Raw genomic sequence first — 14,435 nt, forward strand, 5'->3', positions numbered from 1 at the left:
TTGTTTTGGCTAAATTATTATTGGTGAATTATAGAGAAAAATAGAACATATCAATTGATTACAGATCGTCTTTGGAAAGTATGAAATGAAAATACAAGAAAGAAAATATATCTGCCCAGAATCTAGCTATAGAAACTACAGGATGATCAGAGTATATCTCAGAATACACTAGTGAAATTCAACTCTCTCATTGGCCAGTTTTAGTAACGACTGGCAGCATATGGGTTTGTTCAAAGCAACTAGAAACATGTTTACTTTTTCCTTTTTAGTGAGGTTACCAGATGGCCCCAAGAAAAGGATATGATTTTGCTCCAATTCTACATATCCAGAAAATAAAAATCTTAAATTTAATGTATTATAGCTTTCATGATTTCCTTGTGATTGTACACACTGAGGAAATGATGTTATACCAAGAAAACCCCAACCCTTTAGGAACCAATCTAAGCATGAAGGCATTCAAAGATATTCAAAGACATGCTTTGTGTGGCGTTCCCTGGTACCGATAGGAAACATGAGTTTATTAGGCAGAATGACGAAACATGCTCTTTGTTCTCAGAAAAGTTGCAACACCCTGTGTGTGTGTGTGTGTGTGTGTGTGTGTGTGTGTGTGTGTGTGTGTGTGTGTGTGTGTGTGTGTGGCTGGCTGTATTACTGACCAGAAGGTAAGCCATGTGGTAGCCATATGCTTCTGTGGTTAACAGAATCAGAAATTGCTTTCCTAGGTCTACACATTTCCTAGGATTTGGTTCTTCAAGTATAGATTCCATTATCCAAATATTGATAATGCCATATTATTTTAAAATATTGTATTCTGGAGTAATGTTTAGTATATGTGCTGCCGAAGCAGGCACAACTGAAGTAATGTTTAAATTCAATGACCCATGGTATTGGTGCTAGTTAGTCCAGTTGATTAGGGAAGATTTTTAATGAGTACTAAATTGGAATTACACAAGGTAATTAGTATTTTAGTCCCTAGTGCAAACAGCTCTAATCTCAGGACATCCCACAAATAACAAAGGGGATAGGGTGACAGGGTAAGGATAATTTCTATCAGCATCTTTAGAGATCAATGAATATATCACATCTGCTTAAATACTTAAAGTGTGGGTGGATTTAGGTGGTCCAAAATAACCATGTCCTGGGGAAAGCCATATGTGGGCATAAATCTATAACTGTGCCTGACACACAAGAATAAACTTGACTTGGGGCACCTGGGTGGCTCAGTCGGTTGAACGTCTGACTTCAGCTCAGGTCATGATCTCACAGTTTGTGGGTTCGAGGCCCGCATCAGGCTCTGTGCTGACAGCTCAGACCCTGGAGCCTGCTTCAGATTCTGTGTCTCCCTCTCTCTCTGCCCCTCCCCCGCTCACGCTTTGTCTCACTCTGTTTCTCAAAAATAAATAAATGTAAAAAAAAAATTAAAAAAATAAAAAAAGAAAGACAGAAAGACAGACAGAAAGAATAAACTTAATGCTGAATATTTAAGGAACTATTATACTCTTAAGAAATGTACTTTATTGCTTTATTCAAATACTGACTATTCACTGAAATAAACTGAAAAGCAATAGAAAATATAAGGTTTGCTTTTTTTGACTAAATACCTCTGTGATGATGCAAATTAATTTCTTTGGGGCAAAAGTTTTGTTTTTTAAAAACAAAACAAAAAAAATTCAGAAACCTGAAAAATGTAACTAGTCCTGCAATACTTTTATTTAATTACATAACTATTCATAAGTGACATTTACAATGTATGTGAAAAAACAGCTGACTGAATCTTTCCACCTACATAAAACTAACTTAAAAAGTAAACCTTTAGGGGTGCCTGGGTGGCTCAGTTGGTTAAGCATCTGACTCTTGATTTCAGCTCAGGTCATGATCTCTCACAGTTTGTGTGCTGACAGCAGGCAGCCTACGTGGGATTCTCTCCCTCTCTCTGCCCTTCTCCTGCTTGCCCTCTCTCACTCTCTCTCTTTCAAAATAAATAAACATTTAAACATAAAAAAGTAAACCTTTAGAAACGAATACATCTTAATATAATCCTTAAAATTCTCATAAATTAAATTAGAAATTTCTCTTACTTTTCCTCCAGTAGCTTTTACTTTCTATTCTCAAAAATTCATTCTAATACCAATTATAAAATGGACCCCAAATGATATAACTTAATAACTGAAAGTATTTTAAATGCCCCCCCCCCAAAAAAAAAACTCCCAAAAAAGAAGTCGTTTTAATGATCGCTTTCACTAAAGATATTTTCTTATTGAAAGGATATTCTGGAAAGAAAAAAAAAGATTTTGTTTACCATGAAATACTAGCTTACAAATTGATACTAAAACTCTTTTAAAAGAGTGATCCAAGGCTCACAAATATTTAGTGAGCATTTACTGTGTGCGTGGTGCCCAGCACAGAGGGAGAACAAAACATACTCCCTATACTTCGAGGAACTGATGGTGCCAGAAAATGGATACAACAACATTAATACAAGATTGAGAGACACACAGGGCAAAGGAAAGCAGAAGGGGTTGAAAAAATAAAGGAGATTCTTTCTGCCTGGAAGAATTAAGGACAGTTCATAGGGGAAGAATTATTTGAGCTAGGATTTATAAGGGTAGATATGAGTATCTGGTGGTGAAAGATGAATGGGAAGAAGAGCGGGATGATAGAAAGAAATCATGCGATCCAAAACATGGAGTTGGGACAGGACAGCCTACACTCTGGGGATGGTAAAGTCCAAGCTTTACCACTTGGTCCTCGGACTCGTCGATTCCTATTTCCTACTTGCAAATTCTCTCTCTCTGTTCCCTGAACTTGCCCTTCCTCTCATTCTCTCTACTATACTGTAGTCTATTAAGTGTGCAATAGCATTATGTCTAAAAAAAACAATGTACATACTTTAATTTAAAAATACTTCATTGCTAAAAAAAATGCTAACCATCATCTGAGCTTTCAATGAGTCATAATCTTTTTGCTGGTGGTCTTGCCTTGATGTTGATGGCCGCTGACTGATGAAGGTGGTGGCTGTTGAAGGTCAGGGTGGCTGCAGCCCTTTCTTAAATTAAAACAATGAAGTTTGCATTGACTCTTCCTTTCACAAACAATTTCTCTGTAGCTTGGGCTGATGTTTGATAGCATTTTACCCACAGTAGAGTTTTCAAAATTGGAGTCAGTCCTCTCAAATCATGCTGCTGCTTTATTAACTAAGTTTATATAATAGTCTAAATCCTTTGCTGTCATTTCAACAGTCTTCACAGCATCTTCACCAGGAGTAGATTCCATGTCAAAAAAATACCATTTTATTTGTTCATCTATAAGAAGGAACGCATCTGTGAAAGTTTCACTATGAGATCACAGCAATTCAGTCACATCTTCAGATTCCGCTTCTAATTGCAATTCTCTCTCTGTCCCCACCACATCTGCAGTTACTTCCTCCACTGCAGTCTTGAACTCTTTAAAGTCATATCCATGAGAACTGGAATCAACTTCTTCCAAACTCCTGTTAATATTGATATTTTGACTTCTTCCCATGAATCACAAATGTGCTTAATGGCATCTAGAATGGTGACTCTTTTCCAGAAGGTTTTAGTTTATTTTGCTTAGGTCCATCAGAGGAATCACTACCTATGACAGCTACAGCCTTATGAAATGTATTTCTTAAATAATAAGACTTGAAAGTCTAATGCTCCTTGATCCATGGGCTGCGGAGTGGATGTTGTGTTAGCAGGCATGGAAACAACATTAATCGCATTGTACATCTTCATCAGAGCTCTTAGGTGACCAGGTGCATTGTCAATGAGCAGTCATATTTTGAAAGGATTTTTTTTCCGAATGGTAGGTCTCAACAGTGGTCTTAAAATATTCAGTAAGCCACATTTTAAACAGCTGTGCTGTCACCCAGGCTTTCTTGTTCCATTATAGAGCAGATTTAGTGTAATTCTTAGGGGACCTAGCATTTCAGAATGGTAAGTGAGCACTGGCTTCAACTTAAACTCACCAGCTGCATTAGCCCCTAACAAGAGAGTCATCCTGTCCTTTGAAGCTTTGAAGCCAGGCACCAACTTCTCCTTTCTAGCTATGGAAGTCCTAGATGACATCTTCTTCCAGTATAAGGCTATTTAGTCTACATTGAAAAATCTGTTGTTAAGTGTAGCTGCCTTCGTGAATTATCTTAGCTGGATCTCCTGGATAAGTTGCTGCAGCTTCTACATCAGCACTTGCTTCACCCTGTGCTTTGATGTTATGGAGACGGCTTCTTTCTTTAAGCCTCAGGAACCCATCTCTGCTAACTTGCAACATTTCTTCTGTAGCTTCCTCATCTCATTCAGCCTTTATAGAACTGAAGAGAGTCAGGACCTTACTCTGGATTAGGCTTTGGCTTAAGGGACAGTTGTGGCTGCTTTGATCTCCTATCCAGACCACTCACACTTTCTTCATACCAGCATGAGGACTGTTTCACTTTCTTATCATCCGTGTGTTCACTGGAGTAGCACTTTTAATTTCCTTCAAGAACTCCTCCTCTGCATTCACAACTTGGCTAGCTGTTTGGCACAGGAGGCCTAACTTTCAGTCTGTCTTGGCTTTTGACACACCTTCCTCGCTAAGCTTAATCATATCTAGCTTTTGATTTAAAGTAAGAGAAGCGTCACTCTTCCTTTCACGTGAACACTTAGAGGCCATCGTTGGCTTATTAATTGGCCCAATTTCAACACTGCGGTGTCCCAGGGAAGAGAGAGGCCCAGGGAGAGGAAGAAAGATGGGTAATGGCTGGTTGATGGAGCAGTCAGAATACACACAACATTTATTGATTAAGCTTGTTGTCTTATGTGGGCACGTGGTGCCCCAAAACAATTACAATAGCAACATGAAAGGTCACTGATCACAGATATCCCTAACAAACATAATTATAGTGAAAACGTTTGAAATATTGAAAGAATTACCAAAACATGACACAGAAACACAAAGTGAGCAAATACTGTTGGAAAAATGGCACCAATAGACTTGCTCCATGCAGGGTTGCCACAAACTTTCGATTTGTAAAAACACACAGTATCTGCAACGTGCAATAAGGTGTGGCACAGTAAAACAAGGTATGCCTGTAAAAGGGAGTATTTAAAATCTTTGAGGGAGCCTTACCGGACATGGTAATTCATTGGATTTAGTGACTGTGGAAGAATCAGAGAATATTGAGGTCTGCAACTTGGTTGAGTAGGAAGATGCAGATATCATTGACATCGATAGGAAAGAAAATAGAAGGTGCTGATTTTGGAAGAAGAGAAGATAGATTCACTCAAGATATTTGCTTGGTACCTACTATGTGCCAAGCACTAGGCCAGCACTGGACTACAGATTTGAAAGACACATCTCTTTTCTAAGGAACCTCAAGTCCTCACTCACTCATCAATTTCTTTACTATCTAATAAATAGGTTTTTTGAGGGATGGGGTGGAGAGAGGGGCAGAGGAGGAGAGAGAGAGAAAATCTGAAGCAGCCTCCAAGCTTAGCATGGAGCCCAATGCTGGGATCGAGCTCATGACCAACCATGAATCATGACCGTGAGATCAAGACCTGAGCTGAAATCAAGAGTCAGATGTTTAACTGACTGAGCCACCCAGGTACCCCTCAATTAACATTTTTAAAGTACCAGATACTGGTGCAAAAATTAAGTAAGAAACCATCCTTGTCTTCAAGGAGTTCCCAGGTTGGTAGTGAAGACAGTCACCTATAAAAATGACCACCAAGCTTAAAGTGCTATCAAAGAAATATACCAGAATGTGTTAGATTTTGTTATTATTTTAAATTTAGAGAGTGTCAGGGGACCAGCCAGGTGGAATTATCTGTCAGGTAACTTTTGTCTGGCCTGAAATTGAGGAGTGGGGTTATGGCTAGGTGGGTTAGTAGATTTGCAGATTGTTCACATGGTTGAGAAGAAGGTTAAGGACAGTAAGTGGAGGGTGGCCAACACCGACATTCAGTGTATGGGAAAGCGAAGACAAAAAGGAGCTCCCCAAATGGGACAGAGTCTCGGGCATATACAAATAAGGAAAATAGGAAAATACTAAAAAGGAGTACAGGAAAATGAAGAACGTCAAATGGTGTGGTGGGCCCTAGTCTTCTTGGGAACAATCAAGAGGCAAACTGAAGAAAAGTGAGGAGGAATGATCTTTAATATGTGGTTTATCAAGGATCCCATCTTGCAAAGAAATCCAAGGAATCTGAAGAGCAAGTGGTCTGGCAACAGGCCACTGAGGTAACCTGCAGGAGAGCAGAACTGGGGGAGTGGAAATCATTTTATGAGGGTTTTAGGAGCGAGTAGATGGTGAAGAAATAGAACCAGTGAGTGAAAAATGGTTCATAGACCCTGGGCCCTACATGGAAGAAATGAAGTGGAATGTTAATGTGAAGGGGTAAGTACCAGGTTTAAGAGTTTTGTTTTTGCTTTTATTTGATATTTAGGATAGAAAAACTCAAGTAGTTTTCTAAGGGGAAGAAAGGACTGGCAAGGCATTAAAAATGAAAGAGACAAGAGTTGGGGATGGGGTGGGGCAGGGTGGGATGGGAAGGGACCAAAGCCTTAGGTGAAGCTGTCTTTATCCTTGGAAAGGAGACAAAAGACTCCTGTTGCTGAGAGGGCAGGAAGGAGAACAGGGTGGGCACAGAGAGAAAATAGTAAGGGGAAAACAGGGAATTTGCATAAGTTTTTGTTGAATGAAGAGTGAGGAAACAATATGAAATGAGGGAGGTAACTGAGTGGTTTTGAGAAAAACAAATAATTTGGTACAGTTACCAGTGGCAATGCAACTAGGAATCAACTAGAGATCACAAGTATTTGTCAATCATGAGTGTGCTATGGGAATTCTGTGCAGGGTAATTTTTGGTTGTACAGGACTATCATGTGTACTGTAGGAAGTTTAACATCACTGGCTCCTATCCATTCAATGTCAGAATTGCTCCCCTGTCATTGTGATAACCCAAAATAGCCTCATTTGTTTCTAAATGCCCTGGGTGGAGAATCTTTTAGCTGACATCAGACAGCCTGACTCTACAGCAGAATCAAATCACACTAGTATATAGCCTTCCCCAGTAACACTTAGGAACCTGAGCTCAGAGTCCAATAGTTTTAAAAGCTTTAAAAGGAGACAGTAAAAGAAACATTCCTAGATTATTTTATTCCCTTGGTTGAGAATATTTATATCATCCCCAACCTAACCTCCGTAGATTTAGTTCTAGTAACAGCAATTGCTAATCACACATAGCATTTTAAAGCTGAATACAGTTGCACAGGAGACTAATTATTGCAATTCAGAGACATTTTTATAAGCAACGTTTGTCTAAATCCTGATCCTAAGCCTGGTTTTATAAGCCTGGCCCTTGGCCCAGAATGTAGGGGTGGGAGGGACGAGAATAAAAGTCCCATGAAGGCGGCTAAAAGGAAATCAGAGGACCTGGCTTCTAAGAGAGCTCCTGCCAAGGTCTCCCAGAAGAGTACTGCTATCCCACACAAACATGGCTCAGGTCTTGGGAGTTTGAAAATACAGCTGCTGATTTGCCCCAATAGTCAGAAATACTGACATAGTAGCAAAGCTTTCTATGGAAGACTTGTACCTGTCCAGACAGAGAAAAGGCAAGTTAAATACAGCTTACCAAAATAATTTACAGGAACTGATACTTAGTACTATCTCAGAGCTAGACCTCAGCTTATCTGGCTGTTCCTTAAGAAATTCTCAGTATGCCTGATCATGACCTCAGGCTTCCCTGGGGAAGGCGAAGCCAATGGGTTTCAACGTGCTAATAGCTTTGCCCTACTGTAACAACCCCAGTCTACTGGGTCATGGCTCTCAATGAAGCCTTGCCTGAGTGATTCTTCAGGTTGCAATCCCAGCCCACTTCAAACACTCCCACTCAAAACACTGATGGTGATCTGTCTGGTTTTGGTCCCTGCCTGTCTTCCCCAAACTCTTGCATAAACCTTCCAACTGCAATGCCTGGCCTTCTCACCTTGTTTATCAAAGTGTGGTGGCACTGATAGGCTCTAATAGCTACTGATCTGATATATCCAAACACCTAAAACAGGCTAAGACTTTTGATAAAACCCACGTAGAGTGTGAAGTAATAACAAATGGCTTTACTTGGGGCTGACGGAATGCCAAAAATAATGTATAGCCTCACTGTCACTTCTAGGCATAAAACACCAATGAACCAAAATAAAGAATCCATTTAAGAAGGAACATTTTCCAAAATCAAAGACTACAGAAAAGATTATTTATACAGTAGTAGGAACATCTATTATACTACCTTTAGCTTTAATTGTTCTTACTGTTGATTTTGGATGGTAAATAAATTAATCTATTTATTGCAATCCTCTGGTCTTAGGCTGCTAAGGTATACGAATTTCTAAAAGTTAGCTATCAGAAAATGAAAAGAAGTTAAATAATAATGAAATGGTAAAGTGATTAAAATAAAAATTGTCTAGGGGTACCTGGGTGGCTCAGTTGGTTAAGCGTCTGCCTTCTGCTCAGGTCACGATCTCAGGGTTTGTGAGTTCGAGCCCTGCATCAGGCTCTGTGCTAACAGCTCAGGGCCTGGAGCCTGCTTCAGATTCTGTGTCTCCCTCTCTCCCTGCCCCTCTCCTGCTCGTGCTCTGTCTCTCTCTCTCGAAGATAAATAAATAGTAAAAAAAATTTTTTTAATTGTATAGTTTTTCATTAAAAATGTTAATCATCCTTAAAGAAAACATAACGTAGTCATATCAAACAATTCATATGTAATTTAGAGCTTTAAGATGTATATGCTATTCCATATTTTGAATATATTTCTTATACTCTTATAAAACTCCTTAATTTTAAGAAAATTGGACTATTTATAGTTCATTTAGAGTGAGCAACCAAAGAGACTTGCATTTCATTAATAAACCTTCTCTGGCATATGATTCACTTAAGATTCTGACACTGAGGCAATATTTGAAAGGCCAACATACGATTTATATCAAGTTTCTCCCTAACTCATGTCACACACCTCTCTCCTATCTCCTAAATTTAGTGTTTGGACCACCCAATTTAGCCTATATCAAAGGGTCTCATACTGACCTGTAGATGCTCCAAATCCTGTCAATTCAACAAGTGTACAAGGAGTGTCAATTTAGTAAGACTGTTCATTTTGAAGGATAACAATCATGTATTCTGCCTTTCATATCTCCTATAATGTGGGCAAAAGATAAAAGTCCTAGAATTAAAATAAAAGCCATTGATCTGCTGATTCAAAATATCCTTAACTACTTATGAGCCCCAGATATAAACATGGTGATCCAATCACTTAAGTTGAACCACACCTTATTACTAAATTCCCTTCCAGCTGGTCTTGGTGCAGAATCTTTTGGAAGTAATCCATGGCTTGAATAATTAGAAATATTTTTAAGTATGGGTAGGAGAGAGGGTACCATGCTGCGATGCCTATTTGTGTACAAGACATCATATTAATAAGCACATATGCTAAAGATTGATCAAGATGACTAGTTAATTTGAAGTATCTTAATCTGATTCTATGGGAATATTGTGTAGTGCATGGGGATGGATGTGGGGGTAGAGGATGTGGGGGATACAGTGGACAAATTGTTGCCATTGAAGTGAATCCCCTGGTGGTGAATATCATTCTCTTTGCTTTCCAAATGTCCGTTTCTCTAATTTAGGTCATACTTAGGTATGTCAAATTCAGGCCATCCCTAATATTGCATGGGACATACAATGTCTATTTATGTTTATCTGAAATTCAAGTTTAACAAGGCATTCCTTACTTTTTTATTTTATTTTATTTTATTTTATTTTATTTTATTTTATTTTATATTTGAGATACTGATGTTTATTTTATTTATTAAATATAATTTATTATCAAATTGGTTTCCATACAACACTCAGTGCTCATCCCAACAGGTGCCCTCCTCAATGCCCATCACCTACTTTGCCCTCTGCCCCACCCTCCATCAACCTTCAGTTTGTTCTCAGTATTTAAGAGTCTCTTATAGTTTGCCTCCCTCCCTCTCTGTAACGTTTTTTTTCCCCTTCCCCTCCCCCGTGGTCTTCTGTTAAGTTTCTCAGGATCCACATATGAGTGAAAACATATGGTATCTGTCTTTCTCTGCCTGACTTATTTCGCTTAGCATAATACCCTCCAGTTCCATCCACGTTGCTGCAAATGGCCAGATTTCATTCTTTCTCATTGCCAAGTAGTATTCCATTGTACATATAAACCACATCAAGGCATTCCTTATTTTATCTGGTAACTCTGCTCTGGCTATCTCAAGGGGCTTTATGAAATTCTAAGAAAATTTATTTCATTCCTTTAATTTTTGAAACTAGGCACGTAACTGCATAAAAAACGGCAACTTGCCAAGAGAGTACAGAAGATTGATGTAAAATCAAAGGAAGGATATTGGGATATTAGGTTTCTTTAAAAGGCTACATTTCAGAGATCAAGGACCTTGGCTAATGTGCTTGCTGTTCTATTCCTGCCCACAACTGATGTTCTAGGGAATGGAAGATACTAACTATTTTTTGAGTGAAAGATGGCAGATATAAATGTCTCAATTTATTTTGAGAATGCAAACACTTCTCTTTTATCATCAGGAATAAAAAGCTGGTTAATCCATTCCTTTTAGTCACCTCAGCTCAAATAGCTCAAATACATACAACAGGTAATGGTGAAAGTGAAGTATATAGACTGGCTGTGGCCATAATCCAGATAGCTGGCAAGTATAGAAAAAGCGCCAATGGAGTCATTGTTTAAAAGATTTCAGATACAGGCACCTTTAACAGGAATGTGTACATTTGCATTAGAAACTCACTTGACAATAGAGATTTAGGTCCACTCTGATTTTTACATATATTTTTATGAAGGGACAATGATTTTATAGTCTACTTAAAAGGCATTCATTAAAACATATTCTAGTTATTCTTGGGATTTCAATAAAGAGATGAGTTAAAGGCATTCCATGAGGTTAAAAGGAAGAAGAACCAGGAAAGTCATTCTAAGGAGAAGGAAAGGATCCAGCAATTTCTAGAGAGGAAAAAAGGAGAAAGGAGTTTTAGGAGATGAAGAGATATTCTTTAAAAATACATGGGGCACCTGGGTGGCTCAGTCATTAAGTCTCCAACTCTTGATTTTGGCTCAGGTCATGATCTCACCATAGTCGGATCAAGCCCTGCATGAAGCCCCACATCGGGCTCTGTGCTGGGCAGGAAATTGTCTCCTTCTACCCCTTCCTCTGGCCCTCCCCCACCCCTCTGTGTGTGTCTCTCTCTCAAAAAAAAAAAAAAAATAAATAAAAAATTAAATTAGATTAAAATAGAAATACATAAGTAAAGAAAACATATATGAATAAGGAAAAACAGAAATATGGTGATATAATGAAGTATTATACTATTTAGGTACATTAGGAAAAAGAAGATTGAAAGGCAGCTCTTGGCAAAGTCCAATTAATTCATAGAATATGTGCATCAAAATACTATAAAATAGGACTGGATTTTCTAGCCTCAAGAATGTTTAAAATATGAATACTTTTGCAAAAACTAATTATCATGTATGGAGAGCCACAGCTTATTTTAAGCACAGAATTTTCTTTGTTATGTCAAAAAGTAAAAGCTATACAGCACTGAACAACCTAATATAAGTTAACCAATACAGTGAACAAAAACCTTATTTGTTCAAATCCAAATGAAAACATACTAAATGACTGAAATCAAGTTTAGAGATATAAATGTTTTTTTTTTTAAGCAAAAACACGTATTTTGCAGGGTTGCCTTTGTCCCACTTGTAATAGGCCAGACCTTCTTTTTTTTTTTTTTTTAAGTTTTTTTTTCAACGTTTATTTATTTTTGGGACAGAGAGAGACAGAGCATGAACGGGGGAGGGGCAGAGAGAGAGGGAGACTCAGAATCGGAAACAGGCTCCAGGCTCTGAGGCATCAGTCCAGAGCCTGACGCGGGGCTCGAACTCACGGACCGCGAGATCATGACCTGGCTGAAGTCGGACGCTTAACCGACTGCGCCACCCAGGTGCCCCAAGGCCAGACCTTCTAAGTGATATGTCAGCGAGTCACTTGGTAGATCTACCAATGGAAAAAAATTGAAAAGATATATAAAAAAATTAAAAGATGGTCATATGGAATGTGGTTGTTCTGACATGGAAGTTACATAGAACAGCTTCATTGGTCAAAATTAGATAATCCCTTTTTGGAGGAATCTTAGCACTCTAGGTTGAATACACCTCATGTTTCTTTAGACCTCTAGGAACACTTAACATTTATGAGGCATAAATACATATATTTGCTTTAAAAAATTCCAATTTTATGGAGTACCTGGGTAGTTCAGTTGGTTGCATGTCTGATTCTTGATCTCGGCTCAGGTCATGATCTCATGGGTTTGTAGGATCGTGCCCCACGTTGGTCTCTGCACTGACAGTGCAGAGTCTGCTTGGGATTCTCTCTCTCTCTCTCTCTCTCTCTGTCTCTGCCCCTCCCCTGCTCATGGGCTCTCTCTTTTTTCTCTCTCAAAATTAAACAATTTTTACAAGAAATTCCACTTATGTAAAACCTATAGTAAAAATGAGATTTAGTGACAATATTAGTTGAATTGTTAACAAAATTTCAACTGACTAAATTTGAAGATCCAGTTGGCTTTATTCAGTGATTCATAAAGTAGGCAGCAACCCATCTAGTAAGAAAAAAGGAGCTTTGTGGGGCTATACAAAATGGAGGATTTTATAAGCAGAAAGAGGGCAGGATAAGGAAGTTAAAAGAATGGATTATTTCAGGTAAGTTACCTTCCTGTAGGGGAAGGCAGGGGTCTTATCAAGATTACCTCACCAGTAATGATCAGGACCTTCCAGACAGACTGGTTTAAAATTCCACTCCTGGGAAAGATTGAAACTGCAATTAGATTAGGAATTAAGTCTTGATTGAGCTTAGCAAAAGTGACTCCATTTTGGGCCAATTGTTTCCTTCCCTTTCTTTCCCTCTCCTTCTTTCTTTCTACACCAACATTTTGACAGAAAAAGAAAGAATCTTGGCCCTGGGAAGGGAGGAATGTCTGTGAGGCTCACTCTGGGTTTCTGTACTCCTTCCAGTCTCCATGCTCTGCTGGTTGACTTCTATGTGTGTCCCTACTGCTTTGGTCCCAACCCAACTGCCTTGGAATGATGTGTTTTTTCATCAGAGGACAAATTTGTGGGGACAGATGTAAAACACACACTGACTCAAAATGAGTTTGAGTCCCTTAAGTGTTAACTTCAAGGGAGGCTTTGCATCCCCCACTCTGCCAGGGACTGACACTGGGCCTGACACCCCATAGTCTCAGTGTTTCTCTTCTCTGTGGTCATGAGTATCTGTGCTACCATGTAGGATTTGTGCTTGTGGGGTTTTGTTTTTGTTTTGTCCATTTTATTTTTTGTTTCAAAGTTTTAATTTAAATTCTACTTAGTTAAATATATTGTAATATTGGTTACAGGACTAGAATTTAATGGTTCATCACTTGCATATAACACCCAGTGCTCATCGCAACAAGTGCCCTCCTTAATACCCATTGCCCATTTAGCCCATCCCCTGCCCACCTCCCCTCCAGCAACCCCAAGTTTATTCTCTATAGTTAAGAGTCTCTTATGTTTTGCCTTACCCTCTTTTTTTCCTTTTCCCCTATGTTCATCTGTTTTGTTTCTTAAATTCTGCACATGAGTAAAATCACATGGTATTTGTCTTTCTCTAACTGACTTATTTTGCTTAGCATAATACACTCTAGCTCCATCTGTGTCGTTGCAAATGGCAAGATTTCATTCTTTTGATGGCTGAGTAATATTTCATTGTATATATGTATATATACAATGAAATCTTCTTTTTCCATTCATCAATTAATGGACATTTGGGCTTCTTCCATAATTTGGCTATCATTGATAATGCTGCTATAAATATTGAAGTGCATGTGCCCCTTTGAATCAGTAATTTTGTATCCTTCATAAATACCTAGTAATGCAATTGCTGGTGTAGGGTAGTTCTACTTTTAACTTTTTGAGACACCTCCATCCTGTTTTCTAGAGTGGCTGCACCAGTTTGCATTCCCACCAACAGTGTAAGAGAGCTCTCCTTTCTCTGCATCCTCACCGATATCTGTTGTTTCCTGTGTTAAATGCAGCCACTTTGACAGGTGTGAGGTGGTAGGTCATCCTAGTTTTGATTTGTATTTCCATGATGGTGAGTGATGTTGAGCATCTTTTCATGCATCTGTTAGTCATTTGGATGTCTTCTTTGGAAAAGTGTCTGTTCAAGTTCTACCCATTTCGTAAATAGATTATTTGGTTTTTGGGTGTTGAGTTTGGTAAGTTCTTCATAGATTTTGGATATTAACCCTTTACCAGATATGTCATTTGCAAATATTACCATTCTGTAGGCTGCTTTTAGTTTTG

The 14,435-nt window shown here is 38.6% G+C and overlaps 1 protein-coding gene across 18 annotated transcripts in view; it reads right to left on the reverse strand.

Moving 5' to 3' along the window:
* LRAT (lecithin retinol acyltransferase) overlaps positions 1 to 14,435 on the reverse strand; it is a 69,528-nt gene that overhangs the window by 26,381 nt on the left and 28,712 nt on the right. For 14 of the 18 annotated variants that reach the window (XM_053216845.1, XM_053216843.1, XM_053216841.1 and 11 more), the window contains one exon: positions 9,077 to 9,185. The exons of the other annotated variants lie outside the window; for them this stretch is intronic. The gene's annotated coding sequence lies outside the window, so the exon portion shown is untranslated. The remainder of the gene's footprint in view (positions 1 to 9,076; positions 9,186 to 14,435) is intronic. 18 annotated transcript variants of the gene reach the window in all.

Source organism: Acinonyx jubatus, chromosome B1 (assembly GCF_027475565.1).
Source record: "Acinonyx jubatus isolate Ajub_Pintada_27869175 chromosome B1, VMU_Ajub_asm_v1.0, whole genome shotgun sequence".
Classification (NCBI taxonomy): domain Eukaryota; kingdom Metazoa; phylum Chordata; class Mammalia; order Carnivora; family Felidae; genus Acinonyx; species Acinonyx jubatus.